The following is a 25,559-nucleotide window of genomic DNA, read 5'->3' as shown; positions in this document are numbered from 1 at the left end:
ATACATAGTCCACATAGAGGCTATAGTCATCGTACCCATATGGTATACTACCCCCACACAGAGTCTATACCCATATGTGCAGCGTATGCCCATCTCATACAGTATATGCACAGAAAGAGTGTATCTATTAATATACCCCTTTATGTTGTATATGATTACCCAAAATACAGTCATGGCAAATGCTGTCCAGTCATCACAAATAGCAAGTAGATTGCCCTTCCTCCTTCTCAGCAGGTTCCACCCGCCCCCCACCCCCCCACCCCAACACAGCCCTCTTGCGCACAGATCTCGCTCACACATAGCAGGCTCCCTGCCACGGCACATCCTGCCCAAACAGATCGCCCATGCATGTACTGTACACCCCATTATACACACAGCAATAACCTCATCAGAAAGAGCCTATGCCCATCACACACGCGGTGTACCTGTCAGACACACTGGACAGATGCACAAGGAATACCTTCTTTTCACATATGGTAATTGGAAAAAAGCACAGTATGTGCAGTGATGAGACTGGTTTTTAGACAAGCACATGAGAACTTGGTCCTCTGGTCCTTGAAGTTGGCGGGGGAAGGGGGGCGGGACTCGGCCTTACCAGCCACCAGGGAGGTAAACAAGTGTAATACTCCAGATCTGTGCTCTTAGTGAGCTCAAAATACTATCACTCTCTGCCTCTGCGCCCACGGGACCCCACAAGCATCCGGGGAGATGCCCTTTACCAACTTCGGCATGCAGGGCAAACGTCTGCGGGGGCTGGGGTCCCGGCATGTGGCCTGCCTCCTGGGCCATTCCATGAGCTCTGCCAGTGCATGTCCTCATTTTACCACCACCCCCTAGTTTTGAACCCCAAATCTGAATATCCAACTTAACTACCTAAAGTGGCCTCCAAAGCCCACAAGCATGAACTTCACATTCAGAGGATTTGTCACTGGTTTTAAAAGCAAGTTCCCAAAGAGGAGGTCCCCAAGGGCTGGCTGGGGTGTCCAAAAGGACAGTCCCTCATGGGAGTCAGAACCAGTCATTTCCTTGAGATGCGCCTCCGCCCAGGCCCGGCCTCTTGTCCACAATGCTGACACCTGACCGCCCGTCATATCCCCCCACGGAGTGAATACGCTTCTGGGAACCCACTTTGTTTTCCTTTTTATAGGGACGCTACATCCGCACACATTTCCATCCACAGCGAACACCCGCCCCCCAAAATACTCTTACGTAGTGTAGACCTTCTATACACCCCTACAGAGGAGGATTGTGAGATGCGTTTAACTCCTATGACCCCAAACAGGGCACACCCACCATGTAGACCCTCCACACTCACCCCTACTGGATACAATGCAGTGCAGACAGCTTACATGCCCCCAAACAGTAGCCAGACCAGTGCAGATGCCCTGCACACCCAAAATGTCACCCCAAAGTGCAGTCACCTCGAGTGCTCCCCAACAGCACACCTGTTCAGTACAGACAGTCCATTTATCTCTCATAATCTGCCACAGTACTGGTTTCCAATATCCATGAGAGACACCTCATGGTGTCACCCGTGTCTACAGTAACCGTTTTATGTGTGCCCTGCATTTACATGACATAAAATGTAGACACCCCCCCATCACACGTGGTGCAGACCACTTCGCTTAAATTCCACGTTCATGGGCTCAGTCCTTTACAAGGTGCTAGAAGGAGGAGGGCAGACATCAGGAGAGGAGCAGTCCCTGTCCTCAGGGGCATTCATGCCAGCCCTTGGATATCACTGATGATGCAAGCGTGGGAGTGTCCCACACTTCCCTTACATCCACACACATTCCTGCCGCACCCAACCCCACTCCCAAACCTCCAAGGTCCAGGTCTCAGGTTCCTGAGATAGGGCCCGAGATGTGGGCTTTGGCCCGCGTGCTGACTCACTTTGTGACATCTCTAACCTCCATCTCCAGCCACCAGGAGAACCAGGAGAGTAGCAGCTGATCTCCTGAGGTGCCTTCCGGGGACAGCCTCTGGGACATCCTCTATTTCTGACCTCCCAGGGCCTCACTGCTGTTTCCTGCAGCGGCTTGTCCCCCCACCTGCCTCCCGGGAGCCCCCTCAACCTTTCCTCAGCAGGTCTTCCCATCCTTTCTCTTTCCAGTATCATTCACTTCCAGAAATAAGTCACAGGTGGTATTTATTCTGGGTCTACACCAGTTCCCACTCCCTGTCTGACCGGCCTTTTCTGGCCATTCTAGACTTCAGGAAGTGCCCCCCCCCCCAAGAGCCCCAGGGTCCAGCCTGTGCCTCTGTCTCTGCGGACCTGCCCCAGGACATCTCTGCCTGGTGCACAGTGGTGTTGAGGAAGAATTAGCCACACGAGGCCTGGGCCCTCCCTGGCTGTGTCGAAGGTGAGTCTTTCCCCCTGAACTTCTAGCTCAGAGCTGCACTCAGTCAACACCAGCAACTGGTCTTAGTCACTGCCCACTGATGGGCCGTGAGGCTGCTCCCAGCCAGATGGGGATGAACCAATGTCAACAGTCCCCAGGGCCCCCGATGCTACCGTGGTGTACCCCCTGAATCTGCACCAGCCTCAGGGGTGTTAAGAAAAATTACCCACAAGAGGAAAATAAGGCACAATGATGAGCAGGAGTCCTTTCCGAGTCATCCTGGAACAGTGGTTTTCAAAGTGTGCCTCCTGGCTCAGCAGCCGTGGGAACACCTGGGAACTTGCTAGAAATGCAGAATTTCAGGCCTACCCCTGACCCAGCTGAAACGCTTCCAGTGGGGCCCAGCCATCTGTGTTTTCATGAGGCTTCCAGGTGATTCTGATGCCTCCTAAATTTGAGATTCTGATGCCTCCTAGAGCTACACTATCCAATACGTCAGCCACTAGCCCCGTGTGGCATTGAGCCCTTGCAGTGCGGTTTGAATTGAGATGTGAGTATAAAATACACACCAGGGGTGCCTGGGTGGCTCAGTGGGTTAAAGCCTCTGCCTTCAGCTCAGGTCATGATTCCAGGGTCCTGGGATCGAGCCCCGCATCGGGCTCTCTGCTCAGCGGGGAGCCTGCTTCCCCCCCTCTCTCTGCCTGCCTCTCTCCCTACTTGTGATCTCTCTCTCTCTGTCAAATAAATAAATAAAATCTTAAAAAAAATAAAATAAAATACACACCAAATTCCAATGACTTACTTCGAAAAAAAAAAAAAACCCACAGAATATAAAATAGCTGACTAGGAACATTGTTGTATTGGTTACATGTTGAAATAATATTTTAGATATATTGAATTAAACAAAATATATTGTCACAATTAATACTACCAATTCCTTTTCTTGTTTTTAAAATGTGGCTACTAGGGAAAATTTAAAATTACACTTGTGGATTGCGCATTTATATTGGACAGTGCTGCTCGAGAGTATTATGTTCCCAAAACCACCTAAGTCTTGTCTAATTCTCTAGGGGAATGTAACTTTGACTAGTTTTTGCTATTGATCGGGTCTAGATTCTGTAAAGGTGGTGCTAATTTGCAGGAAAATGATATGATGCAAATGATTTTTATTGGGAGAAGTAAATACTTTGGTAGAGAAATTTGCCCTGAAGTTTGTAATTGTATCATTCTATAGACATTAACTAGCTTTGTAGCTACCTTGGCAACTTTTTCTTTTAAAGTTTTATTTATTTATTTGAGAGAGAGACAGAGCTAGTGAGAGCACAGGCAGGGGGAGAGGGAGAAGCACGTTCCCTGTGAGCAGGGAGCCTGATGTGGGGGTCGATCCCAGGACCCTGGTCAAGTGCACAGCCCTGGCTGACCTAAGTATCCCCAAGGAGAGTGAGCATTTTAGGATGCTCTCTGGGTCAGTGAAGGACTTGTGCCCAGGCCCAGACCCACGGTGACCAAGAGGCTCTAAGAGGGCACGACTCCTCATCTGGGCCTCACAGGAAGAGGAACAAGAAAGAGGTGAAGTTCCGGGACCTGCCATTAGGTCATTAGAATTACTATAAGAAAAATACTAAAAATACAAGCATGAGTTACAAAGAAAATACAAAACTACACACAGGCAGAAGTAAAAAGTGATCCAGGCCTAATCTCTCAAGCACTTAGCAAGAGCCTGGAACTCTGCTGAGCTCACCATTGGCATTACCTTGTCTAATCTTCTCATAACCCTGAGGTGGTGGAGATCGGCGATCATCCCCACTCTACAGATAAGGAAACCAAGGGTAAACGAGAATAGACTACAAAGTCACATAAAGGCCAAAGTCTGGATACCAGCTCGGGACTCCGTGAACCCCGGATACTGACAAGAGTCATGGAAAATTTCCTCTAATTGGGGATCTCGAAGTCCAACCCTGCCCCAGCCCTGGGGCTGGCGAGCAAGCCTCATTCAAAAGGAGCCCTGAGAGGCAGGCTGTACCGGGACATGTTTAGCCATTTCGTGGCCATTTCCCCAAGGTCACAAATGCAGCAAGGTTGCAAAAGAGACTCAGGACCCCTTGCTCCTAATTGGAGGCCTCTGGCTGTTGTGACCGCTGCTCTCAGTCTGAGCAGGTGTCCAAGATTAAAGACCAGTTGCACAAGACGAGCCAAGAGTTGAAATTCAGTGAAGGGTACTGGTGGCTCGTTATTCTCTTCTGGCCTAGATGTTCAACATTCCCATTATTAAAAGTTTAATACAAGACCAGAGGAAGAGCTGTGGTCATCCAGCTAATAAGGCAATTCAAGGGTGGTAGTTAAGCATCATGCCTCGGGCGCCTATGATTTCAGCGAAAGGTAAGAGCAGTTCCCTCGCACACCTGCCCTTACCGCGTCCTGAACGTAGCTTCGCCTCCCTCGTCATTCCTATAGATGCTTCTTATTCCTCCCTGTACAAACAACGTGAGATGAAATGGAAATGAACCTTCCCTGTCAATGGAATAATCCCTACCACGGAAGCAAATGTTGGGTTGAATGTGACTCTGGTGCAAACATCTGATGTATATTGTAACTTCTCAGGGGTGTCACCCCTCCCCTCATAAGGAGAGCCCCTCAGCACTGTGCTTTCCTCAGAAGACACTCCATGAAGGAACACGTGGAGGTGAGTGATGGGAGTCCACCTGCAAACTCTGGGTTCTCAGGGGGTGGAAAGCAGTGTCCAGGCACCATGGTGGGGGATGCCTGCTGGATTACCTATCCCCCGAACGCTGTGAGCCTTGGCTGTTAAAGGGCTCACAGCTCCCCCAACTCCCCTCAAGTTATCCTCAGCCAGAAGCGTAAGCTCCTCGCCAGCAGCCCCCAGCCAAAGACAGACTGACATCACATGGGGGACCAACTCCCTGTGCTTTTCATATTCCAGAACTCCCCAAGGGCTCAGGCTGGTGCCAGACTCCAGCGGAGACTGTCTCCTTGCTAAGCTGCTCCTGTAGCTGCTGTTTCCCTCTTTTTCTTCCCAGAGCTCTCCTCCAATAAACCCCTTTCATGAGTGCCCTCATCTCCAGCTCTGCTTCTTGGAATCTCATCCTAAGATACCATGTCACAGTTTTGCACCACATTTGTCCTCCTGATGTCCCACAGGAGACTCCCTTAGAGCAGGAATCACATTCCCACTTCCAGAGACAAAGCTGTTAGTAAATGAAAGAGCAGGATGAAGCCCAAGGATGCTCACAACCACAGGACTGTCCGGAGTGGGGGAAGGGACGCGTAGATCACAAGCGCGGTCCGACGGAGCTTTTCCCAAAATGATATCCACTGGCCACATGTAGCCACTGAGCACCTGACATATGACCAGTGTGACTGAGAAACTGTTTCCAGTTTGGTTTCATTTTAATTTATTTACTTTGCTTTTTTTTTTTTTTAAGATTTTGATTTTACGTTATCTTCTACACCCGACGTGGGACTTGAACTCACAACCCCGAGATCAAGAGTCCCATGCTCCACTGAGAGCCAGCCACGTGCCCCATTGTTTCATTTTAATTTAAACTGAGAGTCACATGTGCCTCAGGGCTACTGACTCTATGGGATAGTACGGATCAAGAAAGAGGAAGTGATGTGAACAGATACACAGGTTGGGGCAGCATCTTCCAAACAAGCGTCCTGAGAATACCTTGGGAGAAAAAGCAGATTGGGAGAAAAGCGTAGAATAAACCTGGATATTTATTTCTAAGTCTACAGCTGGCATTACAGCCTGGGATGGGGAATGGGGGCCAGGGGAATCCTCTGCTCATTTGGACTCCAAAGGGCTTGCCTTTGAGCCCATGAACCTCCGAAGAAACAGAACATCTTCTCGAGGCAGGGTCTGTGCCCTGTTGTCCCTCCCTGTCTGCTGCTCCCTGACCCCAGCTCAAGGGCTTAGGAATTTCTAGAGGACTGGACCATTCATTCCCTCATTCATTCAACACACCCACTGAAAAAGATGTATTAACCACCTTACATGAGTCAGGCAGTGCAATCTAGAGGTGAACAAGGTCTTAAGGAAACTACAATCCAGCAGGAAAGAGAGAAACCTGAAGCCCAGTCAATACCACAGAGTGGTGGACACAACTTGCCCAGTGTAAGTGCCCCAGCCACTGTGCCTGGTAGAGCTGGGCGGGCTCCTACAGGTCGCATTTCATCTTGGGCATCTGGGGTCTTGAAAGACCAGGGGCATTTTCCCTGAAAGAGGAGGAAGAGGCAAGGGCCCTTCCTGCAAAGGGAATAAACAGTCCCGCCCAAGGACTGGGGGCATGCATGGCACACTTTTCCCCGTGGTACCTGACAAGGTGGAGCAGAATGGGTATGGACCATGGTCTGGGGGTTTGGCATCAAATCCTGCGGGATTATGGAAACTGTGAGTGATGCGGAGTCAGCAGAGGGTGCCTTATTGCCTGTGTCGTTGGGAAGTGTCTTGCCTCCAGGGAAGTGGGCACCTAGGGATGGTAAGCAAGGGGGTTGGTGTGATAATCCAGGCCCAGGTTGGGGTGGCCCAGATGGGGATGGTGTATGCTATTTCCTGATCTTGGCCTGGGGCAGCAGCCAACGACGAGTGTCCCCAGGGCCACAGCCACCTGCTAGGCCTAGACCTGGCCTCTCCACCATGATCCCTACTTGGGGCAGAGGTGGCTGCAGTGCAGATGGGCTGGGGGACTATAAATAGCTGGGGCGCATACATTAGCATGCCAATGCACCCGCACCCCATCCTCTATGCTAATGGCCCACCATGCGCCTGAACACCTTCTGTTCCCCTGCATGCATTTGCATGCGCAATTAGCATAATCTTGTATAATTAATGAACAGCGTCAATTTTAGCTCCTAAGTAATTTGATTAACATGTTGATAGGGCACTTACTAGGCTCTCCAAACCTCAGGGCTGGGCATGGGGCCTGAGGAGAGGGGGAGAGGTGGTAAAGAGACTGATATGGGGCCCCCAGCTGCCCATGAAGTGCGGTGGTGACTCCACTTCCCGAGGGAGGGATGGTGGGATAGAGGGGCTGCTAATGGGAGGTCTCTGGGCACCCCACGTGAAGCACCAGATCCAGGCAGGAGCACAGTTACCATGGGTCACCTGAGCATGAAGCCCATTTTGTGCCCATGTGGACAGAGACATACACACATGTCCTGCATCCCCCCCACCCCCTAGCCTTGGGAGTCCTCTGTGAATGCAGGATGCTAGACTCCAAGGGAAGAACAGAAGAGGAGCAGGGATGGAGAAAAGGTGGGAGGGATGGGGAACGGGAGGGATGGACAGATATGTAATCCATAGAGGAGGGAGATGTGCTTGTAAGTAATTTGGGAATATGAAGGGGAACGGAGGGGTCCCATAGACTGAAGAGAAGTTGTGAGTTCTTCCGGCTTTTTGGGTGGGTGAGCAGAAACCTTGGTACCTCCTATTTATGAATCATGAGAGAGGCAGAGGCTGGAGGTCAGCAAGGCCTGACACTTTCCTTAATGTGCCAAGCTACCCAGGACAGAGAGGACAGAAGGCTGAGTGTTGCTCCCTTCCCATTCAGAGGCAATTCCATTCCAGCCCCAGACCTCCCAGGACCCCTGGCAGAGGCTCAGACTCCTTTCCTGCTCATCTGTGACTGTGGTCAGTTAGCTCTAAGTGACTTTCTTGGTGCTGTTGAGGCTAGTTCTCTGAGATGGGCCATCAGGGTGAAGGTGGGCTGGGGTAAGATATGATATTATGGCAGGCCCTGCATAAGTACATCGGACTTAACTTCGCAGCATCCCTATGGGGTGGGTTAAGAGTCAGTTCCCTGTTAGAAATGAGGAAACTGAAGCTGAGGGAGGTGGGGGCCTTGCTCCAAGTCATCTGGCCAGACATTCCACATTGGCTTGAATCTCCCAACTCTGAATAACCCTTAAATTTACAGAGAGAGTTTATCATTGAAATTGCAGACAGGTAATTTGCTAGCCACCTTCCACTCCACCTATTGTGGTCCCCCCGACTTCCTCATGCCTGCACTTCTCTCCTCCTCTGGGGGCACTGTCCATAGCTCCCCTCCTGCCTTAGCCTGGGTGAGGTTTTTCCAGAAATCCCGTTCTGAATTAGGGGGTGGCTTGGAGACCCTTGTCCTTGGGTGGCCCCTCGGGGGTGGTTTGGGGAGCCCTAAGGGTCATGGGGGAGTCTCACATGAACCCTCTCTGCTTCTCTCTCAAATGCTCCCAGCTCTGAAAGGAGTGGGGTGGGGAAGGAAGTGCAGTTCACTCTGCAGGCAAGAGGGGAACCTCAGTCCCACCTCAGCATTGACCCAGCAGTGAGGTTCCAGGACCCCAAGAAGAATTGCCAGAATGGGCCCCAGACAGAAGCATGTACTTGCAGCATCACCGTGGATGCAAAGAGACCCTACTGGAAAGAGTGGAAGGAGATGGACACTACTGTGAACTTGTTTATTGGCTGTGGAGAAAAACAGTGAATCCTGCATTGACCATTGGGTTAAGAAGGAAGGTTGATTCTTTTGCAGCCTTCACAACCCCTTGTTATCATTGCCTTTGTCAGGTTGTGCCTGACCTAGAGACTGGGGTTTAAGTTTGCCCACAACAGGGGAAACTAAAGCTTATCTCCTCCAGGTGGCTCAGACACAGCCTGTTTCAACAGTATCACTACAAAATCACTGCGCACCAGGCACAGTTACATGCCAGAATGCATCGTAGCCCACAGCTCCAGTCCACCCCTCTGAGCCAGAGGAGAAGAGCTGTAGGCTTCCCACCCACTCTCACACTAGGCTGATCAAGAAAATCATTAGTCTTAGAGCTGTGATGTCCAACATGGTAGCTGCGTGTGGTTGAGTTTGAATTAATTAAAATTAAATAAAATTAAAAATCCAGTTCCTCAGTCATTGTAGTTACATTTCAGGTGCCCAGTGCCCAAGGTACATGTGGCTGTTGGCTACCACATTCATCAGTGCAGAATATTTCTATCTTTGGACAGAGTTCTATTGACAGTGTTGTCTTTAAGCTTTACGTTCATCTCTATTTCCTTGTATCATATGTAAAGGCTTAAACAATTATGTTTCATCTCTTCAACTGCTCTGTAAGCTCTCAGAGGGCAGGAATCATTGTTTAAACTTTCCTGTTTTTCCCCAGTCATCCATCACAGTACCTGCCTCACACCTGGTGCTCACTGATTCATGATGGAATTCAACAGTCAAAATTAACTCTGACTGGATGAATACTGGACCAAAGCCCCCAAATCACATTTAATAGGAAAGTAAAATCCTGTACTTAGATAAAAAATGTCAGTTGCAGACATAGAACTTTGAGAATTGCAGGGAAAGGAGCTGTGAAAATCTATTCTCTGATAACACCAAGAGGAACAAAGGCAAAAACTGTTGAAATAGGGGTGACTGGGTGGCTCAGTGGGTTAAGCCTCTGCCTTCAGCTCAGGTCATGATCTCAGGGTCCTGGGATCAAGCCCCTCATCGGGCTCTCTGCTCAGCGGGGAGCCTACTTCTCTCTCTCTCTCTCTCTGCCTGCCTCTCTGCCTACTTGTGATCTCTCTCTGTCAAATAAATAAAATCTTAAAAAAAACTACTAAAACTGTTGAAATAAACTTTTTCAGAACTTGAAATAACAAAAGTTTTGCACAAACCAAGGAGTATTTACTCAAGAGAAACTAATGAATCTTAATAACAGAGAGCTTTGCAGTATTTTCATTTGCCCTATTATCATCCCCTTCTTTCTAGCTCTGTAGTAGATTTGAAAATTAGCAGCATTGCAACCATGGCAGCTGGGAAAACTAGTGCCTAGTAGCTACTACAAGAAAAAGACTAGAGCTTCTCAATATGTATTCTCAGACAACTGTCACTATTTGATCTGTCTGGTAGCTCCCTGACAACCCCATTCACAGGAATAGTCATTTGAGCTGCACCAGAGCTTGCTTAGTGGGAAAATCCCTATCCTGAGGGTGTTTGTTGAAAACAACCGTTGGCAATAGTTTAACATTGCTGTTGCTGGAGGCAGTGACAGTAGTTGGGGCAAACAAGAGTCTGGCCAAAACCTGTAAAGGAAAAAAGTGGGAATGACATGTTCATAGGGGGACTCTGAGAAACTTTCATATATTCCTAGAGATCTAGGAGGTCATGTCCATGTGCAAGGAAGAGCACATGTTCAGGAAAGATCTTGGAATGCCCTAGTCTCTCATCTCTGGCTGATCCTAAAACCTGCACAAACAGGAAGTAGAGTTTAAGTCAGGGCTGTAAATTGCTAGAACAATGACAACATGCATATGCAGGAAATGATGCAAAACATATGCAGCAAATGATCTGGCAAATGATTAAAGACAAATTGGTTTAAGGCATTTAGAATGCTTGTCCAATCATAAGCTGACCACTAAGCTAACTGAACAAAAACTTTGGTGGCCACACACAACAAGACTTTATAGAATTAGTCCACAAAAGTCACTAAGTAAACAAAGATTAACTGCAACAAACATTGGGAAGGAGGAACTGATTTCCATTTATTACATTATATTATTATAATGCCCAGTTTTTGATGAATAATTTTGAGATATTCAAAGTAACAGGAAAGTATGGCCCATACACAAGAAATAAAGCATTAATATGAATGGTCCCTGAAGAAGTCCACATATTAGATTTACTAGACAAAGACTTTAATCAGCCATTCTAAACATGTTTAAAGAATTAAAGAAAACCATGTTTAAAAGAATTGAAGAAAAGTATGAGAATACCTTACCATATAGAGAACACCTATAAAGAGATATAAATTATTTTTTAAAACCCCCCACATTTAAATTCAGGAACTATGGGACACCTGGGTGGCTCAGTCTGATAAGTGTCTGACTCTGGCTCAGGTCATGATCTCAGGGTTGTGGAACTGAGCCTAGCACTGGGCTCCCCACTCAGTGGGGACTCTCCGTGTCCCTCTCCCTCTGCCCCTCCCCCTGCTTGTGCTCCCTCTGTCTCTCTCTCAAATAAATAAATTAAAAAAATCTTAAAAAAAAATTCAGGAGCTGAAAAGGATAACTGAAGTGAAAAATCTCTAGATAAAATTAACAGCATATCTGAATTGACAAAAACAAAAAATCAATGAATTGGATGATAGGTCAGTTGAGATTATCTAGTTCTAGAGCAGAAAGGAAAAAGAACAAAGAAGAGTAAAAAGAATCTAAGATGTTGTGAAAAACCATCAAGCATACTAACATATTCATAATGGAAGCCCCAACAGGAAAGAAGAAAGGGAAATGGGCAGAAAGAAGGTTTGAAGAAATAATTGACAAAAACTTCCTGAAATTGGTGAAAAACATTATCCTGCACATCCAAGAAACTTAATGGACTCCAAGTAATATGAACTCAAAGAGATCCACAATGTAGACACATCATACTCAAACTGTCAAAAGCTGAAGACAGAATCTGGGAAGCAACAATTATCTACAAGAGATCCTCATGAGATTAAGAGCTGACTTCTCATCAGAAGCTATGGAGGTCAGATAATAGAAGGATGACATTCAAAGTTGTGAAAGAAAATGATTGTCAACAAAAAATTCTACATCCAGCAAAACTATCCTTTAAACATGAAGCATCAATTTTTGAAAAATTAAATAAATATGAAAGATGAATTATGACATTTTCAGATAAACAAAAATTGAGAGAATTCCTGACTTGTTAGTGATCTTTCTTGAAGTTAGTTCTTTCTTGCAAGAAGTATTAATGTGGATGGGGTACCTGGGTGGCTCAGATGGTTAAGCATCTACCTTCGGCTCAGTTCACGACCCCAGGGTCCTAGGATCAAGGCTCACATCAGGCTCCATGCTTACTTGGGAGTCTGGTTCTTCCTCTGCCTCTCCCCTCTGCTCATGCTTTCTCCCTGACTCTATCTCTCTCTCTCTCACATAAATAAATAAAATCTTTAAAAAAATAAATATTAATAGACACAGTATTTATAAAACTGTGCTGATGTGTTTATAATGTGTAAAAATACAATGTGATTGACTGACAAGGCTCTAACAAAGGAGAATTGAGGCAATGGAGCTGTATTAGAGCATTGTTTTACATATATTGAAACTAAGTTGATATTGTCTAAATTAGATTTTTTTTTCTTAAAGATTTTATTTATTTATTTGACAGAGAAAGCAAAAGAGCACAGGCAGGAGCAGCAGAGTGAGAGGGAGAAGCAGGCTCCCCACTGAGCAAGGTGCCTGATGCGGGGCTTGATCCCAGGACCCTGGGATCATGACCTGAGCTGAAGGCAGACGCTTAACGACTGAGCCACCCAGATGCCCCTAAATTAGATTGGTTTTTAAAAGATTCTATTTAGGGGCACCTGGGTGGCTCAGTGGGTTGAGCCTCTGCCTTCAGCTCGGTTCATGATCTCAGGGTCCTGGGATCGAGCCCCGCATTGGGCTCTCTGCTCAGCAGGGAGCCGCTTCCCCTCCCTCTCTCTGCCTGCCTCTCTGCCTACTTGTGATCTCTGTCTGTCAAATAAATAAATAAATAAAATCTTAAGAAAAAAGATTCTATTTATTTATTTGAGAGAGAGTCTGGTGCTCACAAGTAGGGGGAGGGGCAGAGGGAGAGGGAGAAAGAGACTCCCTGCTGAGAGTGGAGCCTGATGCTAGGCTTGATTCCAGGACCCTGAGATCATGACCTGAGCTGAAATGAGATGCTTAACCAACTGAGCCACCCAGCACCCCTAAATTAGATTGTTTTAAATCAAGATATTAATAGTAATTCCCAGAACAACCACTAAGAATATTACTTAAAAATACAGTAATAACAATAACAGAATTAAAACAGTACACTGGAAAATATCAATTTAACACACACAAAAAGGCAATAATAGAGGAATAGGGAAATATGACAGATAGGAAACACACTGCAAAATGGCAGACATAAATCTTATTTTATCAGTAAGTACATTAGATGCAAATGGATCAAGTACTCAAATTAAAAGGCAGAGATTGGCAGAATGGATTACAAAACATAACCTAGGGGCACCTAGGTGGCTCAGTCATGTAGGCATCTGCCTTTGGCTCAGGCCACGATCCTGGGATTCTGGGATCAAGCCCTGCTTTGGGCTGCCTGCTTGGTGGGAAGCCTCCTTCTCCCTCTCCCACTCCCCTGCTTGTGTTTCCTCTCTTGCCATACCTCTTTCTGTCAAATAAATAAATAAAATCTTAATAAATAAATAAACAAACAAACCCATAATCTAACTATATGATATCTATGCAAGGCACAGTTTAGATTCAAAGATAGAAATAGGAAGAAAATAAAAGGGTTGCAAAAGATATCAAGAAAACCAAACAGAAGACAGCAGGAGCAACTTTATTAATACCATACTAAATAGACTTTAAGACAAAATTATTATAAGAGATAAAGACATTTTATGTTAAAATGTCAATCTGTCAGAAAGAAATAATTATAAACCTATATGCACCTGATAATAGAGCTCCAAAATACAAGAAATAAAAAAATGACAGAATTGGAGGAAGACATAGATAATTCAACAATAATTGAAGACTCTTACGCCCTACTTTCAATAACAGAACTACTAGGCAGAAGATCAACAGGGGAATAGGAGACTTGAATAACCCTCCTTATTCCCACTTATACAATAAATGAGCTACATTTCACACGATACTTTCAAGACTTAGCATTGTAAAGATTTCATTTCCACCTAGGTTAATCTGAATTAAACACAATCTCAGTAAATATGACATACAATCAACAGAGTGGAAGGCAACTTACAGAATGGGAGAAAATATCTGCAAATCACATATCTGAAAAATAGTTAATATCCAGAATATATAAAGAACTCCTAAAACTCAATAACAACAAAAACCAAATAACCCAGTGACAAAAACGCATAAATGACTTTATAGAGATTTCTTCAAAGATGATGTAGAAATAGCCAATAAGCCATCTTTTGAAAGATGCTTAACATCACTTATCATTAGAGAAATGCAAATCAAAACAATGAGATACTGAGGCACCTGGCTAGCTCAGTTAGTAGAGCATGTGACTCTTGATCTTGGAGTAGTGAGTTTGAACCCCACGTTGGTTGTAGAGATTATTTAAAATAAAAAAATATTAAAAAAAGACAATAAGATATCATCTCACACCCATTAGCATGGCTACTATAAAAACAAGTGTTCGTGAGGAAGTGGAGACATTAGAACACTTGTCCGCTCTTGATGAAATGGTAGAATGGTGCACCTGTTATGGAAAACAGTATGAGGATCCTTAAAAAATTTTAAAAAGAACTGTCATATGATCCAGCAATAGCATTTATGGTTATATATCCAAAGGGTAAGGTCTCAAAGAGATATTTTCACACTCATATTTATAGCAGCATTATTTATGATAGCCAAAAGATAGAAGCACCCAAATGTTCACTGATGGATGAATGTGGTACGTATGTAAAACAGAACACTATCCAGCCTTAAAAAGGAAGGAAATCCTGTCATATGCTACAACATGGATGAAGCTTGAGAAGAGTATGTTAAGTGAAGCAGGCCAGTTGCAAAAAGACATACTGTATGATTCCACTTATATGGGGTATGTAAAGTAGCCAAATTTGGAGAAACAGAAAGTAGAATTGTGGCTACCAGGACTGGGAGAGGAGAAAATGGGAGTTGTTGCTTGATGGATACAGAGTTTCAGTTTTGCAGAAAGAAAAAGTTCTGGAAGCTTGTTGCCCAACAATGATAATATATTTAACACTACTGAACTGTATGTTTTAAAATGATAAAGATAGTAAATTTTGTTACTCTTTTTTTTTTTTTTACCACAACTTAAAAAATGATATCAGTAAGTAATTTTTTATGGCCTAGACAATCTGACTATACAGTTAATATAAAAAATAGTTAAGGACAGTTGGGGGGACACCTGGGTGGCTCAGTCGGTTAAGTATCCAACTTTTGATTTTAGCTCAGGTCACGATCTCAGGGTTGTTAGATCAAGCCCCATGTCAAGTTCATGCTCGGCACAGAGTCTGCTTGATTTTTTACCTCTGCCCCCACTACTCCCCCCTCAACTTGTGCTCTCTCTCTCTCTCAAAAAGAAAAAAAAAAAGAATAAAAGAATAGTTGAGAAAATTCTAAAACATAAGAGTAATTCAGAGAAGCACTAGATTTGTTACTAAAAAGTATTATAAATATTCAAAAATTTAAAAGCATTGTACTCCCACATAAATAAATAGACAGAATAATGATATAGGATGGAAAGTCCAGAAATGCAAATAATTGCATTTAGAATACAACATGGGTGATATTTACAATTGGTAGGGGAAAGATGGATTATTCAATAATTGTTGTTGGGACAACAGGAGCTATCAGAAAAAAATACAGGTGGACGCATATTTCTTTTTTTTTTTTAAGATTTTATTTATTTATTTGAGAGAGAGAGAGAGAGAGTGACCAAGAGAGAGAGCACAAGCTGGCGGGAAAGGCAGAGGGAGAGGGAGAAGCAGGCTTCCCACTGAGCAGGGGACTTGAGACAGGCAGATGCTTAACTGACTGAGCCACTCAGGTGTCTTAGGTGAACCCATACTTCCTAACTTTAACCAGAGTAAATTCCAAATGGATGATTTCCTCTTCCAGTATTATGGTAGACTACATATCTTTTTTTTTAAAAAATTATTTATTTATTTATTTATTTGACAGACAGAGATCACAAGTAGGCAGAGAGGCAGGCAGAGAGAGCGAGAGGGGGGAAGCAGGCTCCCCGCTGAGCAGAGAGCCCGATGTGGGGCTCGATCCCAGGACCCTGAGATCATGACCTGGGCCGAAGGCAGAGGCTCAATCCACTGAGCCACCCGGGCGCCCTAGACTACATATCTTTAAAGTGCCTTTCTAGGGCACCTGGCTGACTCAGTCAGTTAAGTGTCCAACTCTTGATCTCAGCTTAGGTGATCTCAAGGTTATGAGTTCAAGTGCTGCACTGGGCTCCACAATGGGCATGGAGTCTACTTAAATAATAAGTAAATGAATAAATAAATAAAGTGCCTTCCCAATATGACCATATCCTGAAGTTTTAGCCAAAAGTAAGGAAAATCCAAGGATTAAAAAAAAAAAAAAAAAAAAGAGAGAAACCAAAAACAAGAGGGGCGCCTGGGTGGCTCAGTGGGTTAAGCCGCTGCCTTCGGCTCAGGTCATGATCTCAGGGTCCTGGGATCGAGCCCCGCATCGGGCTCTCTGCTCAGCGGGGAGCCTGCTTCCTCCTCTCTCTCTGCCTGTCTCTCTGCCTGCTTGTGATCTCTCTCTGTAAAAATAAATAAATAAAATCTTTAAAAAAAAAAAAAATTAAAAAAAAAATAAAAAAAAAAGAAGTTGAAATCTAAGTGGGAGCTATGAACTATGAGCTAGCACAAATATTAGGGTTGTACTGGTGTCAAATGGCAATACAAACACACTGGGATGGAGAATAGGGACCACTTCAGATGAGGTCCCTGAATCCTCTGAAGATCCTAGAAAGGTCTCAGTTTGGTAGCACTGCCTCCTCCTGGTACAATCAAACAAATCCTTCCAGAGGAGAGCATAGCCTGTTCTGGTCCTGATGTGATTCAACCAAATGTGAGCTAAAATAAGATAAAATAATCACTACCACAATAATAACAACAAAAACATCAAAGAAAGAAACAAGCCATCACAAATAAGAGTCAGCAGAAGTAATGAACAATAGCTATAGAACCCAAGGACTTCTGATACTGGAATTACCAAGTACTGAATTAAAATAACCACAAACATTTTAAAGAAACAAAAAGTTAATTAAAAAAATTAGTAAGCACCAAGAGACACCCCCCACAAGTAAACAGACATATTTGAAAAAGAACTAAATAAAACTTTTAGAAATGGAAAATAAAATCACTGAAATTAGTAGCTCATTGGATAAATTAAACAATAGTTTAGATACAGCTAAAGGGAATTAGTGAGTGAGGAGATGAATGAAAAAGAATTACCCAGGATGCAGTATAAAGAGAAAAATAGGACAGACATACACAATTGTTTAGGATATGTGGAGGATAGGATTAAAGATCTAAATTGGAGTTTCATTTAAAGTGCCATAAGGAGAAAATAGGACGAAACCAAAGAGGGAGATGGACCATATTAGACTCTTAATTGCAGGAAACAAACTGAGGGTTGCTGGAGTGGAGGGGGGTGAGAGGGATGGGGTGGCTGGGTGATGGACACTAGGGAGGGTATGTGCTATGGTGAGTGCTGTGAATTGTGTAAGGCTGATGAATCACAGACCTGTACCCCTGAAACAAATAATTCATTATATGTTAATTTAAAAAATGAAAGTACAGTTAGATATTTATAAAAAGTGCCATAAGGAGAAAAGAGAGAATACAACCAAGACGTAAAATTAGGCAAAGGCTGAGCAATTTCTAGAAGTGATGAAAGATATAAATCCATAGAAACAAGATCAACAAACTCTAAGAAGGATAAAAAAAATTCACAACCAGGCACATTAAAGTAAACTGAAGAACTCCAAAGACAAAGAGAAGGGGAGCCTGGGCTGGCTCAGTGGGTTAAAGCCTCTGCCTTTGGCTCAGGTCATGATCCCAGGGTCCTGGGATCAAGTCCCACATTAGGCTCTCTGATCAGTGGGGAGCCTGCTTTTTCCTCTCCTTCTCTCTGCCTGCCTGTCTGCCTACTTGTGATCTCTGTCTGTCAAATAAATAAATAAAAATCTTAAAAAAAAATACATAAATCTTAAAAAAACAAAAAACAAAGAGAAGCTCTTCTATACAGACAGAGAGAAAAGAAGATTTGCTGGCAAAAGAATGACAGTTATGCTGCACTCTTCAACAGCAACAGTGGAAACATTTTCAAAGTGCTAAGTAAAAAACTAACTATCAATATAGAATTAGGTTCCCAGGAAAGCCATCTTTCAAGAAAGACAGTGATATAAAGACACTGATAGTAAAACAAAAGTGAGCATGGTGTTTACCACCACAGATCTTTATTAAATTAGGAACCTCTAAAAGATGTACTTCAGAAGGAGAGAAAGGGACCCCAGAGATAGTTATAAGATACAAGGAAAAAAAAAAAGATAAGCAAAAACAAAACAAAAAAAACCCACAAAAAACAAAACCCTAATAAATCTAAAGAAAAAAAATTCATGCATAATTAAAAATAATAACAATGTGTGGAATTTTTTAAAAAGATTTTATTTATTTATTTGACAGAGATCACAAGTAGGCAGAGAGACAGGCAGAGGGAGAGGGGGATGCAGGCTCCCTGCTGAGCAGAGAGCCTGATGTGGGGCTTGATCCCAGGACCCTGAGACCATGACCTGAGCGGAAGGCAGAGGCTTAACCCACTGAGCCACCCAGGCGCCCCCAATGTGTGGAATTTTAAAAGAATTAAAATTCTGGACCACATGTCTTATAAATAGGGCAGGGTAATGGAACTGTCTAAGATCAGTGGTGAGTTGGTAAATATTCAACAATAATTTCCGGGTGGGGGAACCCATGATTATAACGTTTGTTGATTTCCATGACTATATATGTTCCCTCCATGACTGATTTCAAGCTACCAGTGTGATGTCATTGAATATGGAGTTGAGAAGAGATACTAATAATTAGCTCTTGTGAACTGATATGAGCCAGCTCCAGCACACCACCATCCAAGATTCCAATATTAGGAAAGAAATTAAGACTTTGTTAAGAATACATACTAAATTTCAAGGGTAATAACTAAAAGAATGGAAATTAAGTGAATAAAGTTCTAAATCAGTAGAGGGAAAAATGCATAAGAAACACATACATCAAACAAAATTCTCAATTTTTGTATATAGTAAGAAAGGAAAACAAACATAGAAGAGGTGGAACAAATAAAAAGCACAAAGTAAGATAGTTGAAATAAATCAATAATCTCAATAAAGAAAATGTACTAAATTTGTCAGTTAAAAAATAGACTGGATTTAAAAAATAAATCCGGGGCACCTGGGTGGCTTAGTTGGTTAGGTGATTGCCTTTGGCTCAGGTCATGATCCTAGAGTCCAGGGATCGAGTCCTGAATCTGGCTCCCAGCTCCATGGGGAGCCTGCTTCTCCTTCTGACCTTCTCCCCTCTCATGCTCTCTCTCACTCGCTCTCTTTCAAATAAATAAATACAATTAAAAAAAAATCCAGCAATACGCTGTTAAAAGAGAAATACTTGAACCATAAGGACACATAATGGTTGAAAATAAAGGATGAATAAACGTATATGATCCAAATAGAACCAAAAGTAAGTTAAGAGAGTCTGTAAATAGTATTAGATAAAATGAACTTTAAAGCAAAATATATATTAGAAATAAAGGACCAATAAATGCCAATAAAAAGTTCAACCCAGAAAAAAGTTATAAGATTCTAAAACTTCTCCACACTCAATAAAATAGTCACCAATATATATATTATTAATTACATATTGTATATATTAATCTTCCACATGAACTTTTGGCCTATCTTTGTGGGTTCCATCAATTTTTGATATTACTATATATAAATATTGATATATATATATATATATACACACACATATATATAAAATTGAAAGATAAAGATAAGCTGAAAATTCAAGTGAAGATTATAATCTCAGCTCTCAATTTTTAATAGGTCAAGCAGAAAAAGATAAATAAAGACAGAACTGGACGATACAGTTAACAATCTTTTTTTTTTTTTTAAAGATTTTATTTACTTATTTGACACACACACAGAGAAAGAGGGAACACAAGCAGGGGTTGCCACAGAGAGAAAGGGAGACACAGACTCTCCACCGAATAGGGAGCCCAATGTGGGGCTTGATCCCAGGACCCCAGGACCATGACCTGAGGCAAAGGCAGACACCCAATCAACTGAGCCACTCACCACTCAATCTTGATTTAGGAGGACCTGTGGCTCAGGCAGTTAAGCATCTGCCTTCGGCTCAGGCAGTTAAGCATCTGCCTTCAGCTCAGGTCATGATCCCAGGGTCCTGGGATGGAGCCCTGGGTTGGGAATCCCTGCCCAGTGGGGAGTCTGTGTCTCCCTCTCCCTCCCCCAACTTGTGCTCTCTCTCACTCACTCTCTCTCTCAAACAAATAAATAAGATCTTTAAAAAGTATTGATTAAATGGACATATATACAAAGTGTTAGACTTATTAGACACACGATTATGTTAGAAATTAATAACAAAAATAAATTTTAAAATACCGCGTTTGGGAATTAAAAACCATACTTCTGCTTCAGCTTCTAACCAGGATGGAGTAATAGAGACCACATTTACCTATGGCCTAAAAATAAAACAAACAAGACAAAATGTACAAAACATTTTTCAAGGTAATAGACATCAGATAACAAAAGACAGTGATCTCCAAAAGATGGGAAATAAATGAGGTGAACATAACAAATGTCTCACTATCGCTTTGAGAGTTTCCAGACCACAGCACAGGAGGGGGAACTAAGGCAGAGCTAGGAGGCCCCAGAACTGAGGAGATGCACTGAAGAGTCCCAAGGTAGCTAGACTTATAGGACAGAGCCTCATAGAGGAGAGAAGTACATAGAAAGAAAAACCAGAAACTTGTGAAGGGTCCCCCTCGAGTATTTAGTAGAGTACTGATCAGTGTGTGCATATGAAGAACTACCCAAAAGGAATACAGAGAACAGTCCTGGTGCTTGCATAGAGATGGGACTAGTGCCTGTTTCTACTAGCTAGACTTGAAAAACTCAGAGTTCATGGGGTATTGGGTTGAGTACTCAAGAAGGTCTTACTCGAGTAGTGGGGAATAATTAGTCCTAGATTGAGTATTGCTGTGGAACCATCTAATAAATCATGAGATCAAGACTCAAAAAGATCAAACTGTTCACAAGTAACTTAACTGCATCCCAGAACAAAGCTCAAGAAGATTTATGGGAATACAAAAATATCCATAGCCCAAGAAGGAAAAATTCATAATGTCTGGCATCTAATTACAGACTGCCAGGCATGCCAAGATGCAAAAAAATAAGGCCCATAATGAGAATAATCAATCAATTAAAATAGAATAGACACAGATATTAGAATTAGCAGAAAAAGTCATTAAAAGTAATTACAACAGAATTTGGCAAATTAAAACATTTAAGCAGAGATGTGGAAGATATTAAAAAAAATATACAAATCAAACTTGTAGAGATGAAAACCACAACATTTAAGATAAAAAATATATTGGAGGGCGCCTGGGTGGCTCAGTGGGTTAAGCCTCTGCCTTCGGCTCAGGTCATGATCTCAGGGTCCTGGGATCGAGGCCCGCATCGGGCTCTCTGCTTAGCAGGGAGCCTGCTTCCTCCTCTCTCTCTGCCTTCCTCTCTGCCTACTTGTGATCTCTTTCTCTCTCTCTCTGTCAAATAAGTAAATAAATAAATAAAATCTTAAATAAAATATATATATATATATATTGGAAGGGATTAACAATGGATGAAACAGGACCGAAGAAAGGATTAGTGAACTTAAGGCATGGCAGTAGAAACTATCCAAAATGAAAAACAAAACGAAACAAAATCCTCTAAAATGAAATGTAAAGTGAGCTGCAGGACAACCTCAAGCAGTTTAGCATTTGTAATTGGAGTAATCGGTGTTCCCAAAGGAGTGGAGAGGTAGATGGTGTACAGAAAAATACTTGAGAAAATAATGGCAAAAAACTGTCCAAAACGGGGCACCTGGGTGTTTCAGCTGGTTAACCCATCTGCCTTTGGCTCAGGTCATGATCCTAGGGTCCTGGGATCAAGCCCCACATTGGGCTTCTTGCTCAGTGGGAAGTCTGCTGCTCCCTCTCCTTTGCCCTGTCCCTGTTCACACTGTCTCTCAAATAAATAAATAAAAATCTTTTAAAAAAGCCTTTCCAAGTATAATGAAAACTGTAGTCTCATAGATCCAAAAAGATCAATAGCTCCAAACACATGAAATATGAAGAAAAACTATACCAAGGCATATAATAATTAAGTTGTTAAAAATGAATAATAAAGAGAGGCACCTGGGTAGCTCGGTAGATTGGGCATCCAACTCTTGATTTTGCCTCTGGTCATGATCTCAGGGTTTTGGGATTGGGCCCTGTTTTTGTCTCTGGGTTCAGCACAGAGTCTGCCTGTCCCTCTCCCTCTGCTCCCCCACTCACTTTCTCTATCTCTAAAGTAAATAAATACAACCTTTTTTTTAGCTTTTTTAAAAAAGATTTTATTTATTTATTTGACAGAGAGAGACAGATCACAAGCAGGCAGAGAGAGAGAGGGGGAAGCAGGCTCCCGGCCGAGCAGAGAGCCCCATGTGGGGCTCGATCCCAGGACCCTGAGATCATGACCTGAGCCAAAGGCAGAGGCTTTAACCCACTAAGCCACTCAGCTGCCCCAAATAAATACAATCTTTAAAAAATGAATAATAAAGAGAAAAATATGAAAAGCAGCCAGAGATAAAAGACATGTTTATGCACAGAGAAACAAAGACAATGATGGTACCAGATTTTTCATGAGTAATGGAAAAGAGAAGACAGTGGAACAACACCTTAACAACAAAAGTCAACCTTGAATTCCATATCCAGTTAAAATACAAACAAATATTAAAGGATGCCCTTCAGACATAAGAAAAATGGAAATCTGGGTCTACAGAAAAGAATGAAGAGCAGTAGAAATGGTAACTACATAGGTAAATGTATATTTTTCATATTTTTAAAATTTCTAAAAATAATTATTTAAACAAAAATATCCATGTATTATGGATTTTTATATCATATAAAAATAGAATTCTTGGGATGCCTGGATGGCTCAGTCACTGAGCATCTGCCTTTGGCTGAGATCATGATCCCAGGTCCTGGGATTGCGCCCCGCATCGACTTGCTGCTCAGCGGGAGGCCTGCTTTTCCCTCTCTCTCTGCCCCTGTTTGTGTTCGCTCTCTTGCTGTGTCTCTCTCTGTCAAATAAATAAATAAAATCTTTAAAAAAAATAGAATTCATGACAAGAATAGCATACTATACATGAAGTAATGTAATTAAAAGTAGACTACACTAACCTAAAGGTGTGTACTTTCAGCCCTAAAGCAATCACTAAAGTAACAAAATAGTTTGGCTAATAAGCCAACAAAGGAAATAAATGAAATAATTAAAAAACAACTGAATAATCTAGAATCTGTAGTGATGTCACCATTCTCAGTTCTGATATTGGCAAACTATGTATTCTCTTTTTTTTCTGATCAGTCTGGCTATAGGTTTAACCATTTTATTGATCTTAAAGGAACAGCTTTTGGTTTCATTGATTTTCTCTATTGTTTATTTGTTTCCTGTTTATCTGTTTATCTGTTTCCTATTTTGACATTTATTAGTTCCTTTCTTCTGCTTACTTTTGATTTAATTTCATTTCCTTTATCAGGTTTCCTTGAATGAAAGCTGAGGTCATTGATTTAAGATTTTTTAGCTATGACATAAAAAGCACAATACATAAAAGAAAAAATTTATAAACTGGACTTCATGAAAATTAAAAAACTTGTATTCTTCAAATAACACTGTTAGGAATGAAAAGACAAGTCACTGGGAAAAAATTTTTATAAAATAGATATCGGACTTGTATCCACAATATATAAAGAACTCCTACAACTCAGTAATAAAACAATCCAATATAAAGGGGGGATGATGGTGGAATATTTGAGCAGATATTTCTTCAAAGAAAATATATGGATGGCAAATAAGCACATGAAAAGATGTTCAACATTGTTAGTCATTAGGGATGTACAAATTAAAAATCACAATGAGATACCACCACATACTTACTAGAATGGCTAAAATTTTAAAAGATAGACTATTCTCATGCTGATGAGAATGCACAGGAACTACAACTCTTATACACTGCTGGTGGGAATGTAAAATGGCACAACCACTTTGGAAATCAGTTAGGTAATTACTGATAAAGTTAAACATACTTTTACCATATGATCCAACCATTCTACTCCAAGGATTTTACTTACGAAAAATGAATATGTTTGTCCATAAAAACACTTGTACATAAGTGTTTGTAAAGCTTTTATTAATAATAGTTATAAGCTGGAAACAACCCAAATGTCTATCAAGAGATGATGGCACACACACAAAAACTGTTATATTCATACAATGGAAAACCACTCAGGAATAAAAATAAATGAGCTATTGATACATGCAAAAACGTGGATGAAACACACAAAAAAAGATTACGCTGAGTGAGAACACCTAGATAAAAAAAAAAGCACACACTGTATAATTTCATTTATATAAAATTTTAAAAAAGGAAAACCAACCTATATTGACAGAAAGCAGAGAAATTGTTGCCTGAGGATAGAGGTAAGGGGAGAGAGGGAGAGATTCCAAGGGGGCATGAGGAAACTTTTAGGGATGAAGGATATGTTCACTATTTTAATTGTGGTGATGGTTTCTTCAGTATATACATATGTCAAAACTTTTCAAATTGTATACTTTATGTGCATTTTTTAAAAGATTTTATTTATTTATTTGACAGAGATCACAAGTGGGCAGAAAGGCAAGCAGAGAGTGAGAGGGGGAAGCAGGCTCTCTGCCGAGCAGAGAGGCCGATGCAGGGCTTGATCCCAGGACCCTGGGATCATGACCTGAGCCGAAGGCAGAGGCTTAACCCACTGAGCCACCCTGGCACCCCCTTTATGTCCATTTTATTGCATACTGATCATACCTCATAAAGTTAATTGAAAAATGAAGAATAAGGAAACACAACACTAAATATCCCGTGCATTGAAAAAGAAGTCATAACAGAAATTTAACAATCCTTGAAACTGAGTGGTAATAAAAATGTGAGATGTGAAAAGGTGAGATGCAGGAAAAGTAGTATTTTAAGGAAATATGACAGACTTAAATGATTGTATTCATAAGGAAGAAGGTAAGCAGTTAATGAGCTAAGTATCTAACTCAAGAAATTAGGAAAGAACAAAATAAATCCAATGAATGAAGAAGGGAGAAAATAAAGATAAATGCAGAATTAATGTAATGCAAAGCAAACACACATTAGAAAAAGATTGATAAAACTTTAACTCTGTTTATATATATATATATATATATGTATATATATATATATATATTTTAAAGATTTATTTATTCATTTGAGAGATAAAGAGAGAGCATGAGTAGAAAGGGCAGAGGGAGAAGGGCAAAAAGTCTCAAGCAGATCCCACGTTGAGTGTGGAGCCTAATGTGGGGCTCCATCTCA

At 42.1% G+C, this 25,559-nt stretch overlaps 1 protein-coding gene across 5 annotated transcripts in view; it reads right to left on the bottom strand.

Annotated features, from left to right (window-relative positions):
* Positions 1-25,559, bottom strand: part of EBF4 (EBF family member 4) — a 57,292-nt gene that overhangs the window by 9,420 nt on the left and 22,313 nt on the right. The gene's annotated exons all lie outside the window — the stretch shown is intronic.

The sequence above is a fragment of the Lontra canadensis genome, unplaced genomic scaffold (genome assembly GCF_010015895.1).
Source record: "Lontra canadensis isolate GAN:19392208 unplaced genomic scaffold, GSC_riverotter_1.0 scaffold16, whole genome shotgun sequence".
NCBI classification, from domain to species: domain Eukaryota; kingdom Metazoa; phylum Chordata; class Mammalia; order Carnivora; family Mustelidae; genus Lontra; species Lontra canadensis.
Note: the sequence above shows the minus strand (reverse complement) of the source record. Positions and strands in the feature narration are given on the sequence as shown.